The sequence below is a fragment of the Nelumbo nucifera genome, chromosome 3, assembly GCF_055504915.1.
Source record: "Nelumbo nucifera cultivar China Antique chromosome 3, China Antique-T2T, whole genome shotgun sequence".
In the NCBI taxonomy this organism is placed as follows: Eukaryota; Viridiplantae; Streptophyta; class Magnoliopsida; order Proteales; family Nelumbonaceae; genus Nelumbo; species Nelumbo nucifera.
This window is the reverse complement of record NC_142651.1, coordinates 71,620,894-71,637,496: the sequence shown is the minus strand read 5'-3', so window position 1 is coordinate 71,637,496 and position 16,603 is coordinate 71,620,894. Positions and strand designations below refer to the sequence as shown.

At 33.8% G+C, this 16,603-nt stretch overlaps 1 pseudogene across 1 annotated transcript; it reads right to left on the bottom strand.

The window, feature by feature from the left end:
• Positions 1–5,697: 5,697 nt before the first annotated feature.
• LOC148801336 (serine/threonine-protein phosphatase PP1 pseudogene) lies at positions 5,698–16,593 on the bottom strand (annotated as a pseudogene). Its single transcript, XR_016083834.1, has 5 exons — positions 16,590–16,593; positions 15,768–16,326; positions 11,904–12,051; positions 11,190–11,258; positions 5,698–11,083 (listed from the first exon to the last, which is right to left on the bottom strand). The product of XR_016083834.1 is annotated as a serine/threonine-protein phosphatase PP1 pseudogene (transcript).
• Positions 16,594–16,603: the final 10 nt, after the last annotated feature.

Here is a 16,603-nt window from a genome sequence, read left to right as displayed (position 1 = left end):
CCCTAAATATTAGGCTTAGGGAGAGAGGTTCAAATAACTAAATAGTTAAATAAATTATTAATTACTTGAATAATTTAGTAAATTAAAAAATAGAAATCTATGGATAATATTTTACTTAATTATGTAAAATAAACAAATCAACAATTTAATTTAATAAAATAACTAAATACTCATAAACGAATAATTTAGTTTAGTAAAACAAAAGAATAAAATAAAATTCATTAATTATTGGGACGGGACAGGTACATGCTATACCACACTAGACCTAACTCGTAGATAACCCAAAAAATAAAGATTCAGTAAAAGAGAAAAATAAATTAATAATTTATTAAACTAAATAATAAAATCTATATATAATGACTCAATTCATTTAGTAAAATAATAAATAAATATCCAATCTATCGAAAACCAAGCTCGGCCCATTGATAACCAAAAATATTAGACTCAAGGAGGGAGAGATATAGTGAAATAATTTTTTGATAAAATTAAATCGTTTAGCAAATTAAATAAATAATTTTTTTTAACTTACTAAATTAAATATATAAATAAATTGGTGAGGAAATAAGAGAGTAATAAACAATAAACACTTTCCTATAGGTCTAATGGTTGGGTCGGGCTTAAAGTTGGCTTCAATATATTCTATTGAATAAAGACAAAGTACAACCCAAACTTGGCACTACCTGTGAACAAGTTTAATCCCAACCTCCTTAACTTGTTAATAAATTATTAATTAATGAAGTCAATTAGTTAATTAAATAAATAAAAATCTATGGATAATAATTTTCTTAATTTTGTAAAATATATAATTGAATAATTTAATTTAATAAAATAAATAAATATCCAAACTACCTAGACCAATCCCCACCTGTTGACAACCCTTAAATATTGGACACCGAGCAGTAAGATAGAGAGGGATATAATTAAATAATCTAGTAAATTAAATCAATAAAATCTATTAACTTTTTAAAATAAGTATATAAATAATTAGGCATGAAAAAGAGAGTAGTTAGCTCTTTCTTAATGGCATCATTGTAAATAGTTACATGTTAGCAACAAATATGGAAGAAAGATTTATAGAAAATGAGAAAGAGACAAAGAACAAAAATTTCCTTATCGCAATCCGAGCTTTATATGATGGTCGGGCACAGGCTCAAAATCTAGGATTGATGGTTGGCCTAGGCTTCGACTTGGGCCTTAATAAGTTCTATTGATATAAAGGCAAAGCCCAAACCAGACGTGGCCCAACCAATGAAAAGGTTTTCTAACACCCAACCGATACCTATCCAATTTATAAACCTAAAATTTAGTTCGGGTTGGGGGGGAATCTATGGATTATTAACTACTTGAATAATTTAATAAATTAAATAAATAGGAGCCTATGGATACCAATTTAGTTAAATAATTAATGATTAATTTGGTTTAGTAAAATAAATAAATAAAATTACATTTATTATTGGGACGGGACAGGTACATCCTATCCCCCACCTCACTAAACATATTAATTACCCTAAAAATAGTCTCTGGGATAGAGAGAGAAAAACAATTTGTTAGGAAAATAATTAATTAATTAGCTAATTAAAGAATTCAATAAATTAAGTAAATAAAAATCTATGGTTAATAATTTACTTAATTTTATAAAATAGATAAATCAATAATTAACTTTAACAAAAAAATATAAAGAAATACACTTGTGATTGGTGTGCAAGACTAGTTCAAGCTGTCCCCAACCAAACTTGCATCATTGACAATTGTAAATATTGGTCACAGGTTGAATTAAATAAATAAAACTTTATGGAGAATAATTTATTTAATATATTAAAACAAATAAATGAATAATTTAATTTAGTAAAATAAATAAATAATTTTTCAGTTATTATTGGGACAAGACATATTAATTCGACACCAGAACTAATCCGTTGTTCATAAATTAAATCATTAATTAGATGAATAATTTAGTTACGTAAATAAATAAAATCTATGAATAATAATTTACCATCTTTCGGAAAAATAAATAAATATCCAAACTATCTAGATCTAAACCCAATCCATTGACAACCCTAAATATGTAACTCAGGAGGGAGAGAGAGAGAGAGAGAGAGAGAGAGAGAGAAATAATTTGTTTATAAACTAAAATAATTTAGTAAGTTCAGTAAATATTTTTTAAACTTAAAAGCATAACTATATAAGTAATTAGGGCAGAAAATGAGAGAAAACAAAGAATTTCCTCACCATGATTAGGCTCTATATGAAATTCAGGCTCATGCTCAAGATGTAGGCCCGAAGTTCAACCTGGACTCAGACCTGCGCATAAATATGTTCTATTGATCATGTTAATAATTTTAATCCAAGCTGAGACCTAACCTACTAATTGCCCTAAATATTAGGCTTAGGGAGAGAGGTTCAAATAACTAAATAGTTAAATAAATTATTAATTACTTGAATAATTTAGTAAATTAAAAATAGAAATCTATGGATAATATTTTACTTAATTCTGTAAAATAAACAAATCAACAATTTAATTTAATAAAATAACTAAATACTCATTTATTATTGGGTGTCGGGTTGTATCAAATAAATAAAAATTTATACATAATAGTTTATCTAATGTATTTAAATATATAAACGAATAATTTAGTTTAGTAAAACAGAAGAATAAAAAAAATTCATTAATTATTGGGACGGGACAGGTAAATGCTATACCACACTAGACCTAACTCGTTGATAAACCAAAAAATAAGGATCCAGAGAAAGAGAAAAATAAATTATTAATTAATTTATTAAACTAAATAAAATCTATATATAATGACTCAATTCATTTAGTAAAATAATAAATAAATATCCAATCTATCTAAAACCAAGCCTGACCCATTGATAACCCAAAATATTAGACTCGGGGAGGGAGAGATATAGTGAAATAATTTTTTGATAAAATTAAATCGTTTAGCAAATTAAATAAATAAATTTTTTTAACTTACTAAATTAAATATATAAATAAATTGGTGAGGAAATAAGAGAGTAATAAACAATAACACTTTCCTCGCCGGGCTCGACTCAAGAGATAGGTCTAGTTGGGTCGGGCTTAAAGTTGGGCTTCAATATATTCTATTGAATAAAGACAAAGTCGAACCCAAATTGGCACTACCTGTGAACAAGTTTAATCCCAACCTCCTTAACTTGTTAATAAATTATTAATTAATGAAGTCAATTAGTTAATTAAATAAATAGAAATCTATGGATAATAATTTTCTTAATTTTGTAAAATATATTATTGAATAATTTAATTTAATAAAATAAATAAATATCCAAGCTACCTAGACCAATCCCCACCTGTTGACAACCCTTAAATTGGACACCGAGCAATAAGATAGAGAGGGATATAATTAAATAATCTAGTAAATTAAATCAATAAAATCTTTTAACTTTTTAAAATAAGTATATAAATAATTAGGCAAGAAAAAGGGAGTAGTTAGCTCTTTATTAATGGCATCATTATAAATAATTACATGTTAGCAACAAATATGGAAGAGACTTCTACAAAATGAGAAAGAGAAAAAGAACACAAATTTCCTTATCGCAATTAGAGCTTTATATGATGGTTGGGCATGGGTGTGGGTTGAATTAAATAAATAAATTTTATGGATAATAAATTATTTAATTTTTTAAAATAAATAAGTCATTAATTTGGTTTAGTAAATAAGTACTCAGCGCTTTCTTACTTTGTACCTCCCATTATAAAACACCCCAGGTTGGCTCGAACTCAAACTTGGGCTTAATATATGTTCTATTGATGTAAAGGCAAATCCCAATCCAAACCTAGCCCAACCCGTTAATAGTTTTAATCCCAACTGAGACCTAACCTACTGATAGCCCTAAATATTGGCTCAGGGAGAGTGATTGAAATAACTCAATTGTTAAATAAATTATTAATTACTTGAATAATTTAATAAAATAACTAAATATTTATTTATTATTGGGTGTCAGGTTGAATCAAATAAATAAATATTTAGTTATTTTATTAAATTATTCAAGTAATTAATAATTTATTTAACAATTGAGTTATTTCAATCACTCTCCCTGAGCCAATATTTAGGGCTATCAGTAGGTTAGGTCTCAGTTGGGAGGTTGAATCAAATAAATAAAAATTTATACATAATATTTTATATAATGTATTAAAATATATAAATGAATAATTTACTTTGAAAAATAAATAAATAAATTTTCATTTATTATTGGGATGGGATAGGTACATGCTATCCCACACTAGACCTATTGATAGCCCAAAAATAAGGATCCAAAGAGAGAAAAATAATTTGTTAGTAAAATAAATTATTAATTAATTGAATAATTTATTAAACTAAATAATAAAATCAATCCCAACTCGTTGACAACCCAAAATATTGGACTTGGGGAGTGAGAGATAGAGGGAAATAATTTGTTAATAAAAGTAAATAGCATTGTAAATTAAATATATAAATAAATTGGTGAGAAAATGAAAGAGTAATAAAGAATGATAATTTCCTTGTCAAGCTTGACTCAAGAGATAAGCCTGATGGTTGGGTCAAGATATAAAGACAGCCCAACCCAAACTTGGCGGTTTAATCCCAACCTAGACCTTAACTTGCAATAAATTAATAATTAATTGAATAAACCAGTAAATAAAATAAATAGAAATTTATGGATAAAAAATTACTTAATTTTGAAAAATATATAAATGAATAATTTAATTTAACAAGATAAACAAATATCCAAGATTCCTAGAACCAAACTCAACCCATTGACAACCATAAATATTGGACTCGGGACTATAAGGGAGAGAGGGAAATAATTTGTAAATAAAAATAAATAATTTAGTAAATTAGATAAATATAATCTTTTAACTTAATAAAACAAATATATAAATAATTAAGCAAGGAAATGAGAGAGAAGCAACAAATAAAAATTTCTTGATCGCGCTTTGGGCTTTATATGAGGGTCGGGTTCAGGCCCAATATCGTGGCCTAATGTTCAGTCGAGGCCTGGACTTGCGCTTGAATATGCTCTATTGATGTAAAGGTAAAGCCCGACCCGAACTTGGCTCGGCCCGTGAACAGGGTTAACCCCAACTAAGGCCTAACCTATTGATAGCCATTAATATTAGCATGGGGGGGAGGAGAGAGAGAAATAACTTATTAGTTACATAAATTATTAATTACTTGAATAATTTAATTTAGTAAATTAAATAAATAGAAATCTATAGATAATAACTTACTTAAGTTTGTAAAATAAATAAATCAACAAGTTAATTAAATAAAAATAAATACTCATTTATTATTGGGTGCGGGTTGAATCAAATAAATATATAATTTTTTAATTTATTAAAATAAATAAATGAATAATTTGGTTTAATAAAATAAATAAATAAAATTTTAGTTGTTATTGGGACGGGCAGTTACAGCTATCCCTCACCTGACCTAACCCATTCATAGCCCTAAAACTTGGGCTCCGGAAAAATCTCCAATTAATAAGTAATTGCATTTTCTTTTTTTTCGTGGGGTGAATAGAAATGAAATTGAAATAGAGAAGGCTCATGTAAGAAAAAGAGTTAGGATTTAGGCCGTTATTCTTTCATCTGATTTAGAAAATCAGAACCGGAAGAATATGAGCTTTCTGTATCCATCAGATCGACCGAACAATTGTCACTGGAAGTAGTTGCAGATATTTTTCTTTTTTAAGGGATATACAGGTCTATATAACATAGAAAAGTAGGATGTCCATGACGTGTACGTGGGATGAACCAAATCCTCATTGAATTTTATTTTTCCATTAGAAGGGGATCGTACCGGTTCTGCAGTACCTCCTATGAATACTCCGCCGGTATGAAAAGTTCTTAATGTTAGTTGAGTCCCTGGTTCTCCAATAAATTGACCCGCAATAATACCTACAGCTTCCCCCAATTCGACCAAGTCGCCACAAACCTTTTCCTTCTAAGCAATTAAATGTTTGGTTACCACCAATCAACATCAAGAAGCACCGATGAGAAAATTCAACATACTGATTTGAACTCAAAAGGGAGCTAGAATGCTAAAAAGATGCCCAGGGAGAGAGAGAGAGAGAGAGAGAGAGAGAGAGAAATCCAAGATTAAATCCAAGCATCTAACAAATCTCAAACCTCTATTAATTATGTGACAAGCTATCACACAACACAAGACCTACTTGTCCTATTTAACTTATTAAAATAAATAAATGAATCATTTAATTTAGTAAAATAAATTTCTTAAGATGCAAATAAGTAAAAGCATTTGGTTTACTTTCAAATTTTAAATAACTCTTTGCTAGTGTTAGTATGGATTAAAATTCTAGTACTTCGACAACACCAACATGTGGACACAAATTCATGACAGATTGCATTTTCTTGGTCTTTACAGGCTAACAACCAAGCTGAGCATATCTCCAATTAATAAGTAATTGCATTCAACCTCATCCAAAAATTCAATAGAAAAGTGTCTTTATAGCTAAAAATTCACGACTATTGGCAAACCTTTTCCTTCTAAACATTTAAATGAACAATGAAAATAAGAAGAACCGATGAGAAAAAAATCCAAGCATCTAACAAGTCCTTAAACTATCTCAAACTCTATTAATTATTGCAAAATACAAGCAACAACTGTTCTTTGTCTAACTAGGACAAAAAAAGACTTGGGAAAAGCACATCAATGTGAAACAGTACAGACTAAAATCACTAATCTCTAAAACAATTGAAGCATTACCTAGTTACCTGATTCCATCATCACCAACAATATAGGTTGTTATTCCCGCAGAAAGCCCAGCATTGTAAGATTAAAGTTGTACATAACCATCAAAAAGGTATGGACCCAATACTGGCTCACTGTTGTTATATACACATTTAGGGTATTTTGGGGAGTTTGGGGTATCAGTAGAGGATGTGGGGCACCACCATTAGCCAAGCATAATTAGCCAATGCAGAGTGTCTTCCATAAAGTGATGGTGCCCTTGTATGATGAGATGAAGGTAGGCATTGCAACCTTCAGTGAAACATTGGCAGGGACTGGGCATAGGGGAAAGGTACCCTTTTCACAAGTGGATTAAGTTCTGGTACTCAAAAAGGAAAAATAACAAGCACTTCACTCAGGGAGAGAGAGGAGAGAGATTGCACGATTGAACCACAACTCTAAAGGAAAATAGAATAAAAACCACAAAATCCAAGCATTTAACAAGTCCCTAAAACTATCTTAAACCTCTATAATTTATTGCAAACTACCACAAACAATTGTTCTTAGTGTAACTAGGAAAAAAGACTAAAAATTGTATTATAACTAAGTTAGAAAACTTAGGCAAAGCACATCATTCTGAACCAACTCAGACTAAAATCACTAATCTCTAGAACAACCGAAAAACAAAGAAAGAGAGTATTTGCCTATCAAAATAAAATTGAAACCAAAATCGTTAACTGGTTACCTGATTCCATCATCACCAACAATATAGGTTGCCATTCTGGCAGAAAGCCAAGCATTATAAGATTAAAGGTGCACATAATCATCAAAAAGGTGTGGACCCATTATTGGGTCATTGCTGTTATACACATTTTTTGGGCCTTTTGGGGAGTTTTGGATATCAGCAGAGGATGTGTCCTCTCTGTTTTCAATGCACATGAGGGGCACCATCACCCAAGAATAGTTAGCCAATGTAGAGTTTCCATAGAGCGATGATGCCTTTGTATGATGAGATGAAGGTAGGCATTGCACCATTCAGGGAAACATTGGCAAGGACTGGGCATAGGGGAAAGGTACCCCTTCACAAGTGGGTTAAGCTTTTGCTTGTCCTCAAGCAAAGACCTCAGCCATAAACTGATCATCCCCCCTTATTATTACCATTTACCGGATGAATTCTAGGATGATAATACATTGAGTGGTTGGGAAACCTGTGTAGGTATTCTGATTCATTCCTCTGAATTGTCATTCTTATCACATACATAAGAGTCAAGGAAAGGGAGAATATGAAATTCTCATGCCCCAACATTCACTTCCATTCAATATGTAAATTAGCTCCTTGACCGCCAAATTTAACCCTTTGAGCTTGGTCTCAAATCTGTCATTGCACCTCATTGAGTGTTCAACCACATTTTGTCCCTTTGAACCTCAGCCGTCACCATTTTTTTTTTCTTTCCCCTTTTTTTTTGGTGTGAGTGCATTTTATGCTCCATCTCACATGGGGTATTTGCTTCTTTCTTCTTTTTCTTTTCTTTTTTTTTGTGTGAGTGCATTTTATGCTCCATCTCACACGGGGTATTTGCTTCTTTCTTCTTTTTCTTTTCTTTTTTTTTTTTTTGGTGTGAGTGCATTTTATGCTCCATCTCACACTGGTCACAAACTTGAGACAGATAACAATACTCATATTCCAAGTTGCTAGCTTTACTATTCAGCTTGGAATAGCGGAGTTAGGACTGACTCATGTCATAAACCGCTAGTTTTACTATTCAGTTCATGCCAACAGTGTCATTTGGACTTTGTCCCTTTCTTTTTCTCTTTTTCAATTGTTGAACCTCATGCATTAGCAGTTCAGATGTAAACTAGCTCAAATGATTATCAATTATTCAATCAAGTGCATTGTACACATGAAGGTAGTTAGGGCTGGTCATGGTGAAAGTCATATTCAGCTTCCTTAACCTCATGAATTGTGACAAGTTTGGATAATTCACAAGAATAAAGTCTCACACTTACAAAGATTTCCTTCACTCATTGTATTCCCTCTTGAAAATCACCTAATAAACAGCAATAAATTGGAGGGGATTTTCAGTTTATTCAGCCTATCAATGCATGTATGTATGTGTCAGGATAAAGGTTGTTTTGAAGATGGTTTGCATTTTGATGAAGTAAAGGTGGAGGTTGAGTGTGGACTTGGGTCAAAAGAGCAAACACAATTAGGAGGAGAAGGAACAGAAGAATGGGATAAGGTGGGCAATAGCTATTAGCTATTAAAAACTCCAAATACCAGGAACTCCTATACATTAACTGTACAAAAAAAAAAAAAAACAAAACAAAAGAGAAAGTATTTCAAAAAACTGGAAGAAACACAAGTAAGGTGGGACAAGGGCACTACAAAACTACCCCCACAGATTATATGCAGAAAGAACACTTTGAAGCAGTAGTCTTTGAACTCATTTAACACCATATGAGGAGCTTAGAGAACAAAAGATTTTTTTTTCAAGAGTAAATTTCATTAAAAAAGAAAACAAGGGATTACAATTAAAAGGTGATAAAACATCATCTAAAAGCAAAAACAATACTCCCACAATAGCAAACAACAAAAGAAAAAAAAAATTACAACACAAATCCAGGGTCAACACACAAAACCAAACTAAAATCATATTCCAAGAACTAAACAAAGCAACACTAGCCTTGATCAAGATGAGAAAATCTCCAACCAACCCTCTTGAACACTTCAAACAATAGCATTCGCCTCCTGTAAAAACCAGCAGATCAAACTTCCACAACTCCTCCCATCAATCGCACTTAGTCTTCCACGTCTGAAATCCTGACCCTCTCCCTCATCCCATGCCTCTACACCTTCCTCTTGAATGTTGCTCTTTCACTTCGCCTTTTCTTTTTCTCAAACTCTTTCAAAAGCCCTTCTAGCAAAAGCCTCACCACCCAAAAAGAATAGGCCTACAGATTTACCAACTTCAATATCCCTCTCCACTAGTTTCCTTAAGTCCACTCGACTCTTCCTTTTCCCATTATCTAAGTTCAAAACTTCATTACTTATCAAAGCTTTACCCACATCCCCCTTCCCTTTCACCTCAAGGACTCCGATCTTCTTCAACTCCCCAACTTCAGAACTGTCATGAATGTTAATTTGATCACTGGAGTTAATATCAATAAGAACCTTATGATTCGTAGCTCTAGAACCAACCTTCCTTGAAAAAACTCTCTTAAATTTATTGTTGGGCTTATGATTCGTAGCTCTAGAACCAACCTTCCTTGAAAAAACTCTCTTAAATTTATTGTTGGGTCCAGTCTCAACAAGTCCCTCTTTTAACCACGAAAAAACCTTAGTAACATGCACCAAATAAGATTTACTTAATCAGTTAAACCTCTTGGATCCGTTCCCAAATTGGCACCAATCCTTCCAGTTAACACTTCCTCAACTAGAAAACATTGTTGTTCCTTTGAAAAACAACATTGCCCTCTACATCAAGACATCTAATCCCTTGATTGCATGTGCTATCATCCCTTACCTGCTTCAATGAAGCCTCTACCACTGATACTAGAGGATATTCCTAAGTACTTCATCCCTTTGCATCTTCTTGTTATTAAAAACCTTGCCAAATGAATACTTCTAGTATAGAACACAACATATCACTTTGCCTTTTTTGGAGATCCCAAGAATTTACTAGCTATTTAAATCTTCCAAAGACCAGTTTTGGATAGCAATGATTTCAGACTTTTTAAAGTTAATTAGAGCAAATGACTTATTAGCATAAACTAAACTTTGATGCATTTGATGCTGTTACTACAAAGAGCTTGTCCTAATGTTGAGATTTAAACAAGTTGCAATTGCATATGCTCACTAATTGCACACTTGCTTTTGTTATATTTGTGCAAGGAGGAGGAAGAGGGCCTTCCAATTACTGATCAGAAAAGGAGGCATGTTCTAGCGTTCAAAGTATGGAAACTGGAAAGTGCTTACTACTAAGTGATTTCAATTAACTCAATGAAACATTCAGCCTGGTTTCTGGTTTTTGGTTTTTGGGATTCAAGCACCAAGTGGGATGAAATAAAATTGAGTTATAAAGCATCTTTTAGTTCTAACTGCCAAATAGAACTAAATGGGATTTCAAGTTTCGATGAACCACTTGTTTCAGATATCTCATATCCACTTTGAGATAGTACACTACCATATTAAGTTTTCAAGCTGCTGAGAAAGTCAAAGGTAGGTTATAGTGATTATGAACACACAAACGAAATAAAGAAAAGAGTCTATTAACCCAATTTTAACTTACCTTCACATCTGCTGAGAAAGTCAGTTGAAAGTTCATCCATCTCAATAAGATCTTCTCAGGTGGTTGATTCAACTCCTCCACATCCTAACGATTTATGAACAAAATACAACATATGAACTAAAAAGTAGCAAATAACATTTCATAAAAAATCACAAATAAGCAGAAAACTTCTATAAAAAGGCTATTTCACCTTATTATCATCAACTAACTCCACCAATTGAGGTGTTTTCCTCAAATTGAGGTCCGCCCATAGTTGTATCTAAGGTTAAAACATCAAAGTAATTGTTTCAATTATAGAAAATATTACTTATATAATTTTCAGTTTGTATCATCACCATGTGCTCAAAAGTCAAAATAGAAAAATGGCTTTCAAACAATTACAGTCCAGAATCAAGACTTGACACTCTAAAGTCTAAAGAAATTTAATCAAAATCAACATGATGCAACAAAAATCCATCTCAAAATATACATTTGTTCATAGATTGCAATATGCCAACGTAATTATAGAGGAAGAAAATAACAAAAATCCAACCAAAGTCGTCAGAAGGACCAAATAAAGAAAAAAGAATGTGCAGTGCAACAGCACAAAACATGTAACTTAGCATTGTACTTACCGAGCATATGGTATCGACTATTGTACAAGCAAGGGCAGAATAATGAAATAAACATAGATAGCAAACTCCAATCTTGTTTGAAGTTTACAGGCTTTCTATCATGCACTTTTTAGATAATCTTCAGGGTTCATATGAAAAGAACCTAATAGAATATTAGGTTAATAAGTTTTACTTCTTTGTACTTTGGCATGGAACAGAATATTCAGAAAACTATCAAAAAACTAGTGACAGGACCAAAATATTCTTGAAAATAGAAAAGAACTAACGACTGAAACAACATGTATACTTACCCTTCAATGAAGTCCTGCGTGCCAATATTAACTATTGTACATCCAATAGCCTTTAGCAGAATCGAGGCATAGTGTAAGATTTTCATTCCTTTCCCAAGGGTTCAGCAACCTCTTTGTATTGATTGCTCGTTCATCAGTGTCCCAGGGACTGCCACATTGATAAGTTTACTACATCAAAGAATATGCCTTCAGATTACAAAGCCCCAAAACCAAGAAAGAAAACCATCTCCAAACTCAAATTAAAGCAAAGGGCTTAACAGGGAAATCACCATAGAAGAAGGCCATCTTTTACAATCTCGAAGAGATCATTAGTGGAAGGATCTAGCGAATGATCTTTCTATGATATGTGTAAAGGTGTACTATGTGTAACTCTATTTTATGTTGGCCAGTAGATGCTTTGATTCCGAGACAGAGCGAGTAATGGGCATATAATCGTATTAGTATGTAATGCAGCAACTGTCACCAATTATCACCCATAAATGATAGAATGTAATATAAAGTGGTGGTCTTTAGGATGTTTAGGATGTAGGACTGAATTGAAGGAAAATATTTCTGTTATGGGGGAGGGGGGAGGGCTATATAGTGCGGTCAGAAGAGGTAAAAGGCCCTGTTTCTTTCATTGTTCAAAGTAACATGATAAGCAATTTTTTTTTTTTTGTTTTTTTGATCAACAACAGAAAAATTGAAATATTAATTTAGAATAGAAAGTGGTCGTATTAGTATGTAATGCAGCAACTGTCACCAATTATCACCCATAAATGATAGAATGTAATATAAAGTGGTGGTCTTTAGGATGTTTAGGATGTAGGACTGAATTGAAGGAAAATATTTCTGTTATGGGGGAGGGGGGAGGGCTATATAGTGCGGTCAGAAGAGGTAAAAGGCCCTGTTTCTTTCACTGTTCAAAGTAACATGATAAGCAATTTTTTTTTTTTATCAGCAACAGAAAAATTGAAATATTAATTTACAATAGAAAGATACAACTAGAGGTTGTAAAAAAAACAGCAAACCCAAAAAGCCAGCCCAAATTTTCACATGAGCCCAAAACATTGGTTGTCTCTGAATTCCTTGTTTAGTTAGGCCATCTGCCATGCTGTTTGCAGATCTTCTAATCCATCTTATTTGGATGAGCATATCTCTAGAAAGCTGTTTGAAGTGCCTGAATTCATTCCTTAGCTGCCAAATTACCCCTTCCTCAGTTTTGATCAGCAACATGTCCAGTTCAGATTTGCCGCACCACTGCGGCTAACCCTACTTCCTGCAGCATTGGTTGTGAATTGCTCGAGGGAGACGATGATAGACCATCGTTTTGGTACATCATCTCCCCATCTCCTTTGGTCACGTGCCTACTTAAAAGGGCACGTGGCTTTTTAAGGTCTGGGTCCACCCGATTTAAAAAAGTCGGCCCAGTCACTTGCCTAGACCCATTAGATCTTGATGGGCCTTGGCCCAACCCTCTATCCCTTTGCCAGTCACGTGTTTACTTAAACAACATGTGACTGGTTGACTAGCCTCGGTTCATTGGACCAAACTGAACCAGCTCACAGGACTGGCTTGAACCCTGAAACCTTGCCGACCTTTGTTCATTTTGTTTTGAAATTTGAACTTGAACAAGCCCGTCTCCATTTAATTCCCCTGTCACTGACTGAACATAGGACCTGCCATCCCTCAGCCCACCTTGCCATGCAGACTTTCCCCAAGTGTTTAAATCATCATCTTTTTTCTCTTTTTTTCTTGGGAACCTCAGTTGCCTTAACTTCTCTTGTAGAGACTACACTGCCTTGCAAACCACACAACCAAGCTTGTTTTGTCTCTTCATCTTCCTCTCTTCTTCCCTCCTTCCATAGCTGGGCTTCAATGGAGGTAGCAAGCCAAACAGGGTAAACTAAACCATCTGAAACAACCTCTATCTTCTTTGGAATATCACTAGGTTTAATACCACCTAACATCACTACAACTGAATGGAGATTACAATCAAACACACCATCTAATATTGCATCACAGACTACAACTATTGACTGTAATACTTCCTCCTTCCAGAGGTTGAAAAGTAACCCAAGCAATCTGACTATTACATTGTCCTCAATCACAAAACTTTTGGTATTGAAGAGAGGACACCATTTCGAGACTGTGGCAGCACCAGCCTCTGAGTGAATAATTAAAGCTGAAATCTCTACTTCATCTTCACCCAGATCTAACAAAGCTTTACAAGAGGCATAAGGAGTAATCACCATCGGCTTTTGTAGGTTTAATTCTCTGAGTATTGCCTACGCAATACCTCCTTTGGTGAACTTGAGGTTTCCACCACAAATTTCTTCCCCCAGTTCTCCTTTTCTACTGATGCTACTAGTTTAGAACTTCATTTTCCTTTTTCTGCAATCAACCAGTTTCTGTCACTGGGTTCTTCCATTCTCTTTTGTATACCCCCTTTCTTTTCCTTTGCTACAGCCTCTACTTGTTTTGTTTTCAGCTGCTGAATAAAGTCACTCAGTACCTGTGCCACTGCCTTCCAACCATTACCCCTTCTACTTTCTGGGAAGCAGACCACCTGCTTCTTTCTTCCTCTAAAGAATTCCTACAGAGTTATGTAACACCTTTTGCATTCTTTTTGCATTCCAACTCATACCTCTTTCTTCCATCAAGGTTGAACTTCGTAAAGTTCATTTGTTTACCTTTAGAACTTGCTTCTAAACAAACTTCTGCATCCATTCGATCACTTCAAGACCTTCCAGCAATATTGTAGTTCTCTCTGCCTCCCTAATCTTCAAGCTCTGCTGGCCTCTGATCCTTACCTCTTCAAGAATGAAAACTTTTGCTTCAATCTTTATCTCTTTCTTCCATTTTGCAACTTCTACAAACCTGTTCTCCATCTCTCTTCTCTCACTCATTGGAATCGACTGATTGAGAATATGGATACTATGTTGGCGGATTGAAAGTCAGAACAATAACTTCCTTGACTCCACCCCTTCTTTTCTTCTTCATACTCTTCTTTTATATTAGTATTTTTTCACCAGCTTTTCTGGGTCTAGAACAGGGCTTCACCCCTTCTTTTCTTCTTCATATTTCTTCTATTATTTTAATATTTTTTCACCAGTTTTTCTGAGTCTAGAACAGGGGCTCTGCCACCTACTTTTCACATTCATTTTCTTTTATTTTAGTATTTGTTCCCTATGTTTTGTTGATCTCAAATAGAGGCTCCACCACCTTCAGTTCTTTTAAGTTCCAACTCCTAAGTTATAAGTTGTAACTCTAATAAATTGTTTTGCCTACTTGAAGCAACACACACAAGCACAAAAGTGCAGAATACATAAATCCAAAGAAACTAGTTCAGAATGGGTAGAAATCCATCAACTTATTATTTTTAAATTCCATTGCCTAGGTGAGGGCTAGGTGCCTAGGTGCCCGGGCGCCCCGCCATGGTCACCTAGCCTTGCCTTGGCACCTTGGAAACTATGAGCAACAGTTCTTTTTCTTTACTTCTTTAAGTGCTTCCATGATGAAATCTAGTTCCTACTCAAACTTTGGTGGACAGCAAGCTGTATCTTTGTTTATTCATATCTATTTTTCATCATTAGTCACCCAAATTACCTTCTGTCACACTGGAAAGTCCACTACTAGATATGGAAGTTGTAGCACCCCTACTTGTCTGCCATAACTTTTAGTGAGGATTATGAATTATGCCATTTTGATGGGACCCTATGATTTCATGAAACATGCACTAATCTAAACCATGATTTGATGTTAGATGCATAACTGAAATCTATAGGCCTAGACATAAGCCGATAGATGCATATGTTACTGAAGTAACAAAAGTTGATTAAGCAAGCCAAAAGAGCCAGGCTATGGCATTTGAATCATATCTACCTGATGAGCACGGCAAATGAGATCTAGATCATGTTTTTGAAGGAATTCAGTGACCTTGTCAGCTCCAAATGTATAAGATACACCTCTGTCATTTTCTCCCCATCCTTGTATATCTTTATTAGGATCAGCCCATAGCAAATCACAGAGAAGTCCCTGATCGGCACATCAACAGGGCGAGCAATATTCCGTATCTGATCCAAGTTCTTCAAGTCAGGGGACAATCCTCCATGCATGCAAAGGATCTTGTCATCAATAAGAGCAGCCACTGGCAGGCAGTTGAAGCAATCTGTAAATGTCTTCCCAAGGCAGACATTAAACCTTCTCTTGCACTCGTCATAAAACCCATATATTCGGTTGATGGAAGCACACTCATGGTTGCCCCGAAGAAGGAAAAAGTTCTCCGGGTATTTAATTTTGTATGCAAGGAGAAGGCAAATGGTCTCTATGCTCTGCTTACCACGGTCCACATAATCCCCAAGGAAGAGATAATTTGCTGCAAGTGGGAGTCCACCATATTCAAAAAGCCGAAGAAGATCAGAATACTGATCATGGATATCTCCTGCCAAAGAGTCAAGTAGTTCAGCAATGGAGATTTCATTATTAAAGCAAATGAATGGAGCTACACTTTTACTCCACACACGATATTTGCAGTTTAACAGAAAATGTGGTAATTGAATTAGAGAACTTGGTAAATATGATAATTATCTTTATGCATTTGCATTAGCTGTGTAGACACATGGGTAGATGCCCAACAAAACAAACAACTTGCTCCTTCCGGTACTTAATAAAATTCAAAATATGGCTGCCTTTGCTCTGAGATACTCATTACTCAATCG